Source organism: Echinops telfairi, unplaced genomic scaffold (genome assembly GCF_000313985.2).
Source record: "Echinops telfairi isolate 266 unplaced genomic scaffold, ASM31398v2 ScPeMD7_7467;HRSCAF=8505_0, whole genome shotgun sequence".
Taxonomy (NCBI): Eukaryota; Metazoa; Chordata; class Mammalia; order Afrosoricida; family Tenrecidae; genus Echinops; species Echinops telfairi.
This window is the reverse complement of record NW_022111367.1, coordinates 1928545-1940673: the sequence shown is the minus strand read 5'-3', so window position 1 is coordinate 1940673 and position 12129 is coordinate 1928545.

Genomic DNA, 12129 nt, shown 5'->3' with positions numbered 1-12129 from the left:
ATTTATCTGTATATGATTTAACAGTTCATTTCTCATTATATATCTAATTATCTTTATAAATAAATATATTAAATTATCAGCAATTTGGTTTTAGCTCTCTAGAGAACCCTGTCTAACACAGTGGTGGACTGGGCAATGTTTTTAATTCTGTTGTGCATAAGTTCACTGTGGGTGAGAACTGACTTCATGGCATCTAGCAGTAAGATGTCTTCTTTTTTCAATCATTTATTTTCTTGGAAAGGCACTATTTTCCAAAGTGTTCCTACAGTGAATGATAGTATTTATAATGTATACTTTGCTACACACTGTCTAATAAAATTTAATTCATAGACATAAACTAACAACAACAAAGGAAAACAAAAACTTCAATTTAAAAGAAAGCAGGAAATAATAAAAATGGTTCTTATCCTTTTGGATGGCATTTTTAATGAACTACTTGTTTATATTCTTAGCCCACATTTTAATTGTTTTCCTTAATGAGTTATTGCAGTGTTCTATGTATTTTATAGATTTGTTTCATGTCTGCTGTGATGTTGCCAATTTTTTTTCCCAACCCCTGGGTTCTCTTTTTACTCTTGATGAAGTCTTTTGTTGCACCTCAGTGTCTTATTTTTAGTTGATCCAGTCATCTGTTTTATACTGTGTGTGCTTTTTAAAAAAAAATCATTTTATTGGGGGTTTGTACAACTCTTCTCACAATCCATACATCCATCCAATATGTCAAGCACGTTGTACATTTGTTGTCCTCATCATTCTAAAAAAATTTGCATTCTACTTGAGCCCTTGGTATCAGCTCCTCATTTTTCCCCTCCCCGCTCCCCACTCCTTTATGAACCCTTGATGATTTATAAATTATTATTTTGTCATATCATACACTGTCCAATGTCTCCCTTCACCCACTTTTCTGTTGTCTGTCTCCCAGGGAGGAGGGCATATGTAATTGGTTCCCCCTTTCTATACCATATTCCCTCCACCCTCCTGGTATTGCCACTCTCACCACCGGTCCTGAAGGGTTCATCTATCCTAGATTCCCAGTGTCTCCAGTTCCTATCTGTATCAGTGTACATCCACTGGACTAGCTGGATTTGTAAGGTAAAATTGGGATCATGATAGTGAGGGGGGGGAGGAGATGGAGGGAGCATTTAAGAAGTAGAGGAAAGTTGTATGTTTCATCATTGCTACACTGCACCCTGACTGGCTTGTCTCCTCTCCATGACCCTTCTGGAAGCAGATGTCCAGTTGCCTATACATGGGCTTTGGGTGATCCTGTTGGAAAAGTGAGCATCATAGAATGCCAATTTAATAGAATAAAGTGTTCTTGCATTGAGGGGGTACTTGAGTGGAGGCCCAATGTCCATCCGCTACCTTAATACTAAACCTATAAATATATGCACATAGATCTATTTCCCCATCATCATATATAAATATATTTACATATGTACATACCTGTGTTTAGCCCTCTGTGAATTCCCTTTGCATCCTCGTTCTTCCTCTATTTCCTTTTACTTTCCTCATGTCCCTCACTCATGCTCAGCCTTCATTTGGGTTTCAGTAATTTCGCTCAGTTACATTGCCCTTGATCAGTCCCTACCAGGCCTCTCACACCCTCCTTGCCACTGATTTTGGATCAATTGTTCCCTTGTCCCTGGTTGGTTAACACGACTTTCTTTCCCCCACCTCCTCCTCTCCCATGTCCCCCTTGGAACCATCGGACCTGTTTTCTCCAGAGTTTTTATCCAGCTACCTTATCTAGATAGACCTGCAGAGACAATAATATGCACAAAATACAAGGCAGAACAAAACAAATCGACAAAACAAAACAATGACCAAAAAAAACTGACCCAAAAAAGAAAAGCCTGTAAATAGTTCAAGGTCTGTTTGTTGACAGTTAGGAGTGTTTTCCAGTTGAGTCTGATGGGGTGCCAAGCACTGGCCCCAGTCTATTTTTGGAAGTCCCTGGGGACTTCCTTGCTCCTCTCCCCTTCCTGTTCTGTTGCACGCCCTTAGTGTTTTGCCTCGGTGTGGTGGTGTCAGATCGGGTGCATTTTTCACAGTGTCTCCAGTGTTGTCCCCTTTAGGTCTATGGGTCAGTGAGGGATGTTGTGTCTCATAGTGGAGCCGGCCATATGGTCCTCTCCATGCATTGGCTGCTCTGAGTGGGGTTATCATCCTCAAGGCTTGGTGGGCCAGGATGTGCTCCACTCTCTCTTCCTCCCCCTTCATTTACTCCCATGTGTTCTGATCAGACATGTCCCTCTCCTTGAGCTGTAGCTTCAGTGCTGTCCTCTGAAGTAACTTCTTCTGTGGGGGGGGGGTGTGTCTGTCCATGTAGTTGGGATTGGGGCTGGCCCCTCAGACCTCTCTACTGGTTCCCTGCTTCATGCCAGTATGTTGCATTCACATCTTGGGGCACCAGGTTGAAGTCTGGTCCCTCTTTTCCTGTGGAGATATAAACAATACCCTCCCCTTGGGTGGGTTAGTGCCCTGTTCCCCCTCTAGCCATCCCCCCCCCCCTTTCGTTGGCTACCATATGTACCCCTGGATTTGGTCTGGCCCCTGCTATAGTACCTGGACCTCACCCCAGGAATGTTTGTATACAGTAGCTTTTCCCCTATGCCCCTTTTGCATTTTTAAAAAAAGCTTACCTCAGGGGACTCATGTTGTACTTGTCCTTTTGTGCTTGGCTTACTTCACTTATCATAATTTCCTCCAGTTCTTCCCATGTGGCGATGTGCTTCATGTGTTCATCACTGCTTTTTAATGATGCATAGTACTCCATTGTACCACAGTTTTTTTAATCCATTCATCTGTTGGTGGAAATTTGGGTTGTTTCCAACTCCTTGCAATCGTAAACTCTGCCGCAATGAATATTGGAGCACAGATGTCTGGCCATGGTTTGTTTCTTGCTTCTTCTGGGTATATGCCCTGTAGGGGGATTGCTGGGTCGTATGGTAGCTCAATTTCCATCTGTTTTAGGTATCACCAGATTGATTTCCATAGTGGCTGTACATACCTACAGGATCACCAGCAGTGGATAAGAGATCCTGTCTCAGCACAGCCCCTCCAATACTTGTTGCTTTCTGATTTTTTGAATTGGGCTGTCTTTGAGGGTGTTAGGTACCTTAGAGATGTTGTCATTTTATATTATAAAAAATTATTAACCATCCCCCTGGAAAATAAGGTAATTCTATTGATAGTATCATTATTTAGCCAATGGTATAGAATTTAAAGCACTGTTGAGAGAAGTAAATACATAACTATAGGCCAGCTTCACAATGCAATACATAAAGTGTTAACTAGTACACATTAGACTCTTTAGTGACTGGGTACTATTTACACAAACAGTGAGGATTGGTATTAGGGGGAAAATTTAATAACACTTATTTACCAAGGCAGAACCAAGCCTACCAGACTCATATATGTCATAAGAAAGCAAGGAGGGAATTAAAATAGTAAATACATGGTAGTCATGGGTCACCATTCATTGGGCACTATCAAAGCAGGAGATCCTAACCAAAATCCAATGACCACCTATTTCATAACCTTGGGATAGCAGTTATTTGCTGCGTCTCACACTCTAGGGCATTTCATTCTTAAGTCCAAGGAAGTATGTCTGTTCCATAAATCTGCTATAGAGTTTGATGTAAAGCCCAGTTCATTTAGTGGGGTTTCCACATCAAATTCTTCTGGTGTAGCCTTTGAAGGATGTTGTTCACCTCAAAAGAACAGTCTTAAAGCCGCAATAGTCTATAGCACACAGCCTGGTTTACCCAAGGCTAGATAGAAATTCGGTCAAAAGTGTACAATTAGGAACAGTACCAGGCACATTTTCTCTGGGTTCTGCATTAGCATTTATTTCCCAAAAGGAGGTTGCGCCTCCTGGTTTACTCACTAACAATACATGTAATCACCTTTTCTGAGATACACATATATCTTTACCCATGTCTTGACTTGAATTTCCAGTAAGATTTGCTTATCACTCTTGCAGGAGTGCCTGTTGATGTGGGGTCACTTTAACACAATGTTATATAGCAGCAACTGAATGGTTGTTGCTACCCATTCTGGAAAAACTGATCCCAGCTGAGGTGGGATCTTCTGTGTCAAAGTGATTTTTAAATCATACATATAAAGGGGGTGATATATGGTTAATGGACACTAAGAAGTTTTTATCTTGTGCCTTGGGAAAGCCAGCCTTATTCTTGAGTAAAGTAGTGGACTGGTATAATATTTGTCTTTTGTGACTGACTAATTTCACTCAGCATAATAGTTTCCAGGTTTATCCATGTCACGAGGTGTTTCATGTTTTCATCAGATGCACAGTATTCAATTGTGTGTATTTACAAGAGCTTCCTTATCCATTTTCCCACTGATGTGCCTGTTCTTGCTGTTGTAAACTATGCTGCAACAAACATGGGAGCGCATATGTCTATTTGTGTTCTCTCTTGTTTCTTTGAGGTATATGCTCAGAAATGTATGTCTGGGTTGTATGGTATGTCTCTTCCTAGTTGTTTTAGGTAGCACCGTGGTGCGTTGTACAATGGTTGTTCATATTTACAAGCCCACCAGCAATGTTTAAGAGTTCCAAGTCTCTCGGCACTCTCTCCAGCATTTGTTGTTCTCTGTTTTGTGTTTATTAGACTAGGACTATCAAGGTGATACCTCATCATTGTTTTGTTTTGCATCTCCCAGATGGTTAGTGATTCTAAGGATTTCCTCAGGTGTTTGAAAGCCATTCGAATGTTATCCTTTGTGAATTCTATATCCATGCCCTTTGCCCACCGTTTAATTGGATTATTTTTTTCTTATCTAGTTGTTGCAAAATTCTTTAGGTGTTACTAATTAGTCCCTTGTTCATTGTGTCATTGATAAATATTTTTTTCCCTAATTGGTGGGCTTTTGTTTTACTCTTTTGATGTCCATACGTTTTCTTTATTTTAATATGTGCCAGACATCTGTTTTGACTTCCGAAGTTCATGCTTCTTTTATTGTATTTGGTAGTCTATATATGCCCTGCAATAGGGCACTGAAGTTTGTCCTAATTTTCTCATTCATGATTCTTATAGCTCTGGGAATTACATTTAAGTCTCTTGAGTTTGTTTTTGTTCTTGGAACAATATATGGGTCCTGTTTCATTCTTATACAAAGGAAGAACCAGTATCATTTGTTGAAGAGCATCCTTTCCTATTGAATGCTTTTGGTCCTTTGTTAAAATTAGTTGCCTGTAAACAAACAAACACACTCACTGCCATAGAGTTGATGCTGACACATAGCAACCGTATAGGACAGGGTAGACTGTTCCTGTGGGTTTCTGAGACTGTAATTCTTAATGGTGGTAGAAAGCCTCATCTTTCGCCCATGGAGTAGTTGGTGGTTTTGGAGTCAGGAACCTTTGATATGGAGATCTGGGATAAGGTAGTCATTAACTTAAGAAAAGCTCACAGGGAAGGACAGAGCATACCCATGGAGACCTGGGTTTTGTGGATGCAGATTAAAGAAGTGTCGGAGCCGCTGCAGGGTGGGAGAGTAAAATAACAAGACCAGCAGAGCAGTGAAAGGCCTCTAAGCTATGCAGACTTAAATCAGGTGAGAAGCAGGCAAAATGAGTATCAGGCAGATGAGAAGATTTTAAATGGAGCTGAGAAAACCAAGTCTGAATCAGAAGAAGATATCAGACTAGAAGCATCCGTGCCATCACCAGAGTATAGCGCAGGGAATCACAATACTACCAAGCAAGTCAGTGCTGGTGGGAGAGATGAGATTAGAACCAAAGAAAAGCAACTGGAGGGGTTTAATGTAGAAGGTGAGGTTTGGGAAGCAAAAAGCAAAGAGGCAGGGTGTAGAAAGACACCATTGCTTTCACAAGTAGAGAAGAGCATAGCTCAGGAAGCAGATTTAGAATTTATAGTGACTTATCCCGTGAGGGTTATAGACAGGGAGCCTGATGAGCAGCACCCAAAAGGGATTCACAGTGTTCCCTATAGGGAACAGGGCACGCTGTTAGATTATCTTAGGATATGCAGGAGTGTGGAGACAGAGCCTACTTCATGGCAGCTGCATTGGCAAATTATATCAGACCTAGAAGAAAGTGCTTTAGTTGTGGGAAGACAGATCATCTTCAAAGAGTGCAGGCAGCACAGGCCGATCAGCCTGACCATGAAAAGCAAACTGCGGCCTGAGCCAGAGCATGGGCCAGGGCTACCTAATTCGGGTTTAAAAGACCCTGAACTGTGCCCACGCTGTACGAAGGGAACTCATTGGGTGAGTCAATGTGGTTCAAAATTCGACAGTAACGGGTAGCCATTAGCCAAGACTACCTGGCGGGAAAATAGTGGAAGGAGCTTGATCCAAGTCCCACCTCGCAGAGCTCAGAAGGTAAGGCCTCTGTCTAACCCAGCAAAAGAATCTTTGAATGGCAGAAATCGCAAGTATCTCCCAACTTCGCGGCAGGAGACCAGACCTAACCAATCTTGCAAAAGCCCAGCCTCTGTTCTCCCTGCTGTTGGTTTGACTAACCAAGAGATGACTCAGAAGCCCTCACAGCAGGTGGATTCTAAAAAGCAGGAAACTCTTATTGAAAGAGTAATACAGTTTTTATCAGAAAGTTCTAACCTAAATAGTCAAGGAATTAAATTTGATACTGGAGTTGATCAGAATTGTAAGGAGAAGCCAAAAGCTGTGATTAAATCAGAAATTATTAAGAGCAGCAATTGGGGTCCGCTACCTAAAAGAATTATAGGATGTTTGTTAGAAAAGTCCAACCTAAATTCTCAAGGTGTTGCTGGAATTATTGACCAGGATTATGAAGAAATTAAGACAATGATAAATTCTGATATACCATGGTTTATAAAGAAGGAAGATTGCTTAAGCCAATATTTGCTTCCTTGCATTCCTAGAGTAAAAATGTATGCCTATCAGGAAAGAGTATTTGAGAAGTCTGACCACCCTTTAAATGAAGGGGTCTTTTAGAATACTGTTGTGGGGAAACAACAATGCCCCCACATGGAATTAGAAATGGAAGGGAAAAGGTTTTTAAGCTCTGGATATGGGGTCATTGCCTTGGGGCATTCAAGAGGGCCTAAGATGCTCCCATTAACTTCCCCTAAAGCCAGCATGGAGGGAATGAGTGCAGTTACCCAAGAGAGACGATTGCAAAATTGTAAAATCATACAGTGTAAGAAGCCTGAAGGGCAAAGAGGCTTAATTGAGCCTGTAACCATAGTGGTAAGCTTGGGGGGGGAAATGTTTGGTTGGTAAGTTCAAGAACAGCTAAACAAATTTATTAAGAATTTTTTGTCTTTCAAAGTATGGTAAGAAGTTCTCCCAATTAGTCAGTTCTCTTCATTCTCTGAGAGCTGGGAGCCAAAATTTACATGTTAGCTCTCCAGATTCTCTGAGAGCTGGAAGCCACAATTTACTTAACAATGAAGGCTATCTAACTAGTTTTACTAGTTCAAGACCAAGCAAAGTAACTGAGATTGCTAGCAATGCTTTAAAGGCTGCATTGTTAAAACAGAAGGGGGAGAAGAGGAATCTTATGTATAATGAATTTTATTTGGTCGATTTAACCAAAAAAAATTTTCTCCTTACTAAAAGCTTATAACAAAATTAGGACAGATAAACACGTTTTCACTTCTACAGAGAAAATTGATGGTAAGAAATCCCAAGATGATGGAAACCGCGTTTGGGATCCGGGTCCATTCACCTGGAGAAAGGGCTATACATTTATGTTTCTGCAGAATAAAGCTGATGTACTCCCCTTAGATGGACACAACCACGTTTGGAGAAAGATGGACAAGGAAGAGATGGAGAAGCCACCCAATCTTAATCATAATTCCTTTTTCAGGTTAATGACACCTGGAAGAGAGGGGCTATTTGTTTATATTTTCACAGGCAAAGGAGATAGGTGGATTTCTCTTCAGCCAACAAGGCCCGGAAGAAAGGAGGGACTCCAGTGCTGTGACGTGACCCCGTCCTGCGTATTAAAGTTACTCAAAACGTCGAGAAGACCTCGCAGATTCCTGAAATTGGTGATTGCTGATTACTGAGATATTTTTTCCATTTCGGATGCTGTCTAAGAGAGACTCTGAGGCTCTATCATAACTGAATATTTTATACAATAATGACTGGACTATTACTACAGACTCTTACTTTGCTGAAAGATCAAGATTTTGGACTTGTTAATTAATGCTATAATGTGATTGGATTGTAGCTGATTTCTGTGTAGCTCCTTACCTATATAATGTAACATTGCATGATTGTGATTTGATTAAGAAACATTTGCAAGGGCTTAAGGGAAACATTTCATTAGATGTTGATCAGCTAAATAAGGATATTTTCTGTACATTCAAGGGTGAAATTAAGGCATTCCACTAGCTAGGTATTTAAACAAATGGTAGTTGGCATAGAAAAAGGCTGGATCCCACGTGCTTGGGTTAAAAGCATTTCACATAGCTTAAGTTTTAGTCTGATTGTGTTGTTTGTTCATCATAATTTTGATGCTCGCAGTCTCGAGTTGCTTCTATAGGAAGCTAAGAGATATGAAAAGAGACCATGTTGCCTCCATGACATTATTAAATCTTAAATGTAATGCTGAAAGGGGACATCCCTTGCAGAGGGTTAGTAGGGGAAGAGATGAGTCACTCAGGGTTTACTATAGCAATCATGAAACTCACAATCTCCTCTAGTTCTTACACACTTCCACCTCCAACTATCATGATCCCAATTCTACCTTGCAAACCTGGTTAGACCAGAGGATGCACAGCGGTACAGATGGGAACTGGAAATGCAGGGAATCTAGGACAGATGAGAACCCCTCAGGACCAGCAGTGACAGTGGTGATACCGGGAGGAAGGGAGGGTAGAAAGGGGGAATCGATCACAAGGATCTACATATAACCTCCTCTCTGGGGGATGGGCAACAGAAGGGTGGGTGGGGGGAGATGCCAGGTAGTGTAAGATAAGACAACATAATAATTTATAAATTATTAAGGGTTCATGATGGAGTGGGGAGCGGGGAGGGAGGGGAAGGGGAAAAAGGAAAATGAGCTGATTCCAGGAACCCAAGCGGAAAGCGAATTTTGAGAATGATGAGGGCAACAAATGTATAAGTGTGCTTTACACAATTGATGTATGTATGGATTGTGATAAGAGTTGTATGAGCCCCAATAAAATGATTTTTTAAAAATATATAAAGTGCAACACATTTTATTTACTTCAAATTATTATATCGGTTTAAAGACAATTGCTAAGAACTATAGGTCTGAATCTTATTTCTTTGTAGATCATTATTTAATCTTAACTGCAAGTAAACTAGTATATCAAAGTTTAAAATTCCCATTTCCAGCATTTATTTTATAGAAATATTCAACATTTTCAGAGTTCAACTTAAAAGTTTTCCTTTCACATTTATATGGTGCAGTAGTTTTTGCCAATGGAATTCTTTGTCTCAAGAGATTGTAAGCATCTTCCTAAACCTCTAAAACAACGTGAAATTTCCATAAGAAAGTTAAAGCTCGAAATTGATCATGCTGTTGGAGGCAAAGATTATAATGAATTGTTTTGCTATAAGAAAGAATGGAAGGACCACCTAGTCGGTGTTCTGTCCTTGAAAGTTACTATAGGTCAAAGTATCATAGTGTTCTTGCTTTAAGTGTCCTTTTATGAATTGCATATGATTTTTGTATGAAGGCATATTGATAATAGAAAAAAACCTCAGGGATAAATGCATGTAAACTTTTATAAACATGTTTAAATATTTTATTATTATTTAGTTTAAGTTACCCTCTAAGTCCTGGAGAAGAAATTTTAGAGTATAATGACTGAACTTGAAGGAGCAGCATCGTGATGCCCAGTGAAGGACATGGTAAGCAGAACAAAGGGGAAGTTGTGAGCTCTATGTGGTAAACAGAAAGCTAAAGGGGCACTCCATTCATCCAAGCCCACCAGGCTGATTCTGAAACCCATAGAACCCATGGACTTGTTTCTCTCAAAAATCTAGGGTGGAGAGGAGAGTTCTGTGGGTCTAGGACTGAGAAAATTATCAGGGCAGAGTACTCAAATTTTGCAGAGACTATTGGCTACAAGAACCACAAAACTGGTGTTACCAGGCCTGCCCCAAAACAATCTAGTAGGAGGTGACAACTGGCTTCATTCACAAGTGGTTTCAGTAAAGAAAATACTTGCTGTTCTCTTTAAAATAGCTAACCATGTTAGTCTTCTTAAAATGGCTAAACAAAGGAAGTAATCCTAAGGGAAAAAGAATTTAGAGACACCTCTTCCTTTGCTTGTTAAGCTTCTGTCTTTATGGTAACAACATCTTTTATCAGAGGATAACTTGGAATCTTCTGAGAGGACTCATCCCTGCTGACCTCTTCAGTAATTACTACACTCAGTTAATACACTCAGCTGCAAGCCAAAGGCTGGAGGTTCAAGTCCATGCAACATTCAAAGGAAGGTGTGGTAGTTACACAATTTCTTGTCAACTTGATAAATAAGAATGAAGGGTTGGAGTCTAGTCTGTCAATCAGATCATAGCCTGGTGGTCCCTCCTTGTGGGCGTGGCCTGCTCATGAAGATTCTGGGAACTTTTTGTCTCTTGATTCTACCATCAGAAGAGGCAGGCCTCTCTCTCTCTCTCTGTGCTATACCTTCTTGTTGATAAGCCATAAGTAGCCAAACTCAGAGAGGTGGAGGAGCAACATGCTAGTGCTGAGATCCTTCCACTGCCACTGGATCCACAAGACTTTTCACCCACTGGCCTGGGATCTTCCTGCATTGGGGATCATTGCATGTGCTGCATGAGTCTAAAGAGGAATTTATGGTCTGGTATTAGACATACAGGCTAATATACTTAAGGACTTGATCTGGACTGGGCTGAGATGTTTTCTTAATATAAAATTACTCTTTGATATAAAGCTCTTTCCTATACATACATGAGTGTCTCTGGATTTGTTTCTCTAGTCAACCTGGGCTAACAGAAGGATTTGTGTGTTCTATAGAAAAGCTAAACTAATGAGTGTATATACATATGTAGATACAGATATGGATATAGATATTAGATTTAAATTTATATCAGGAAAGTGGCTCAGTTGTAGGCATGGATAGGTCTAGTTCATTTCAAGTCTATGGGTCACATGTTAAGCTGGAGGCTTTTCCTCCTGCACATAACTGTTGGGGCTGATAAACAAGGAAGTGGGAAGACACATCAGGAAAATCATGGGTGGTGGGTGAAGATGCATATGAATTTAAGGTCAGGGAGTCAGATGGCAGACTTTGATGGCTTCCAGAGACAGCAGGCAATGTGGCAGGCCATTTGCTCAAGTTCAAAGAACCAGAAGTTGAACTAGATTCAGCCCAGCAAGCAGAAAAAAAATCTCTCCATGACATTTACTTATATATGAAGTAGGTCATACATCTGAGGACATATCATCAGGACTGTCTCCTCAGTAAGACATTGCTCTTCATCTTAATCTTCCCACAATTGGCTCACTTCATAGCAGAGCCCATAATGGAAATGATTGTATTTCACTAGATCACGTCACAAGGGAGGCTTCAACTGCCAAACTGCTGAGAATCCTGGCTCAGCCAATTGTAACAAACCTTAACTATTATAGTCCACCCATTGTCAAGTTAGCACCTGTACATATCTCCTTAAGCCATACATAATCTTCAAACACAGACAAATAAAGTCATAGTTATGTCAACACGATGCAACTAACATGTACAACCAATGATACACTATCCCCTATTTCCATCTTATATATCTTTAAGTGAACAAAACAAAACGTTCGATAGATACAAAGAGGAAACACTCATAATAATTACAGTCCTCATTTCTGCCACTCACCACCCAGCCATAAGTGATATTTAGAACTACCTTCATCTTCACGAGGCCCAGTTCATCAATGTGATGAACCAGTGTGATATTTTGTGAAAGGGAAAGGTGACCAGGGTCCTTGTAGATTAAATTATAACATGGTTCTTGAGATTTGATAGAACTATCAGGGAGGACAGTGGAAGTTGCCCTTGCCAGCTGAAAGAAAACTGATGGAATTTAGAAAAAGACGTTGGATAGATCAATAGTTGCATAGTAGGTACCAGGAAATGTATTAATTTGCTCAAGAAATAAAGC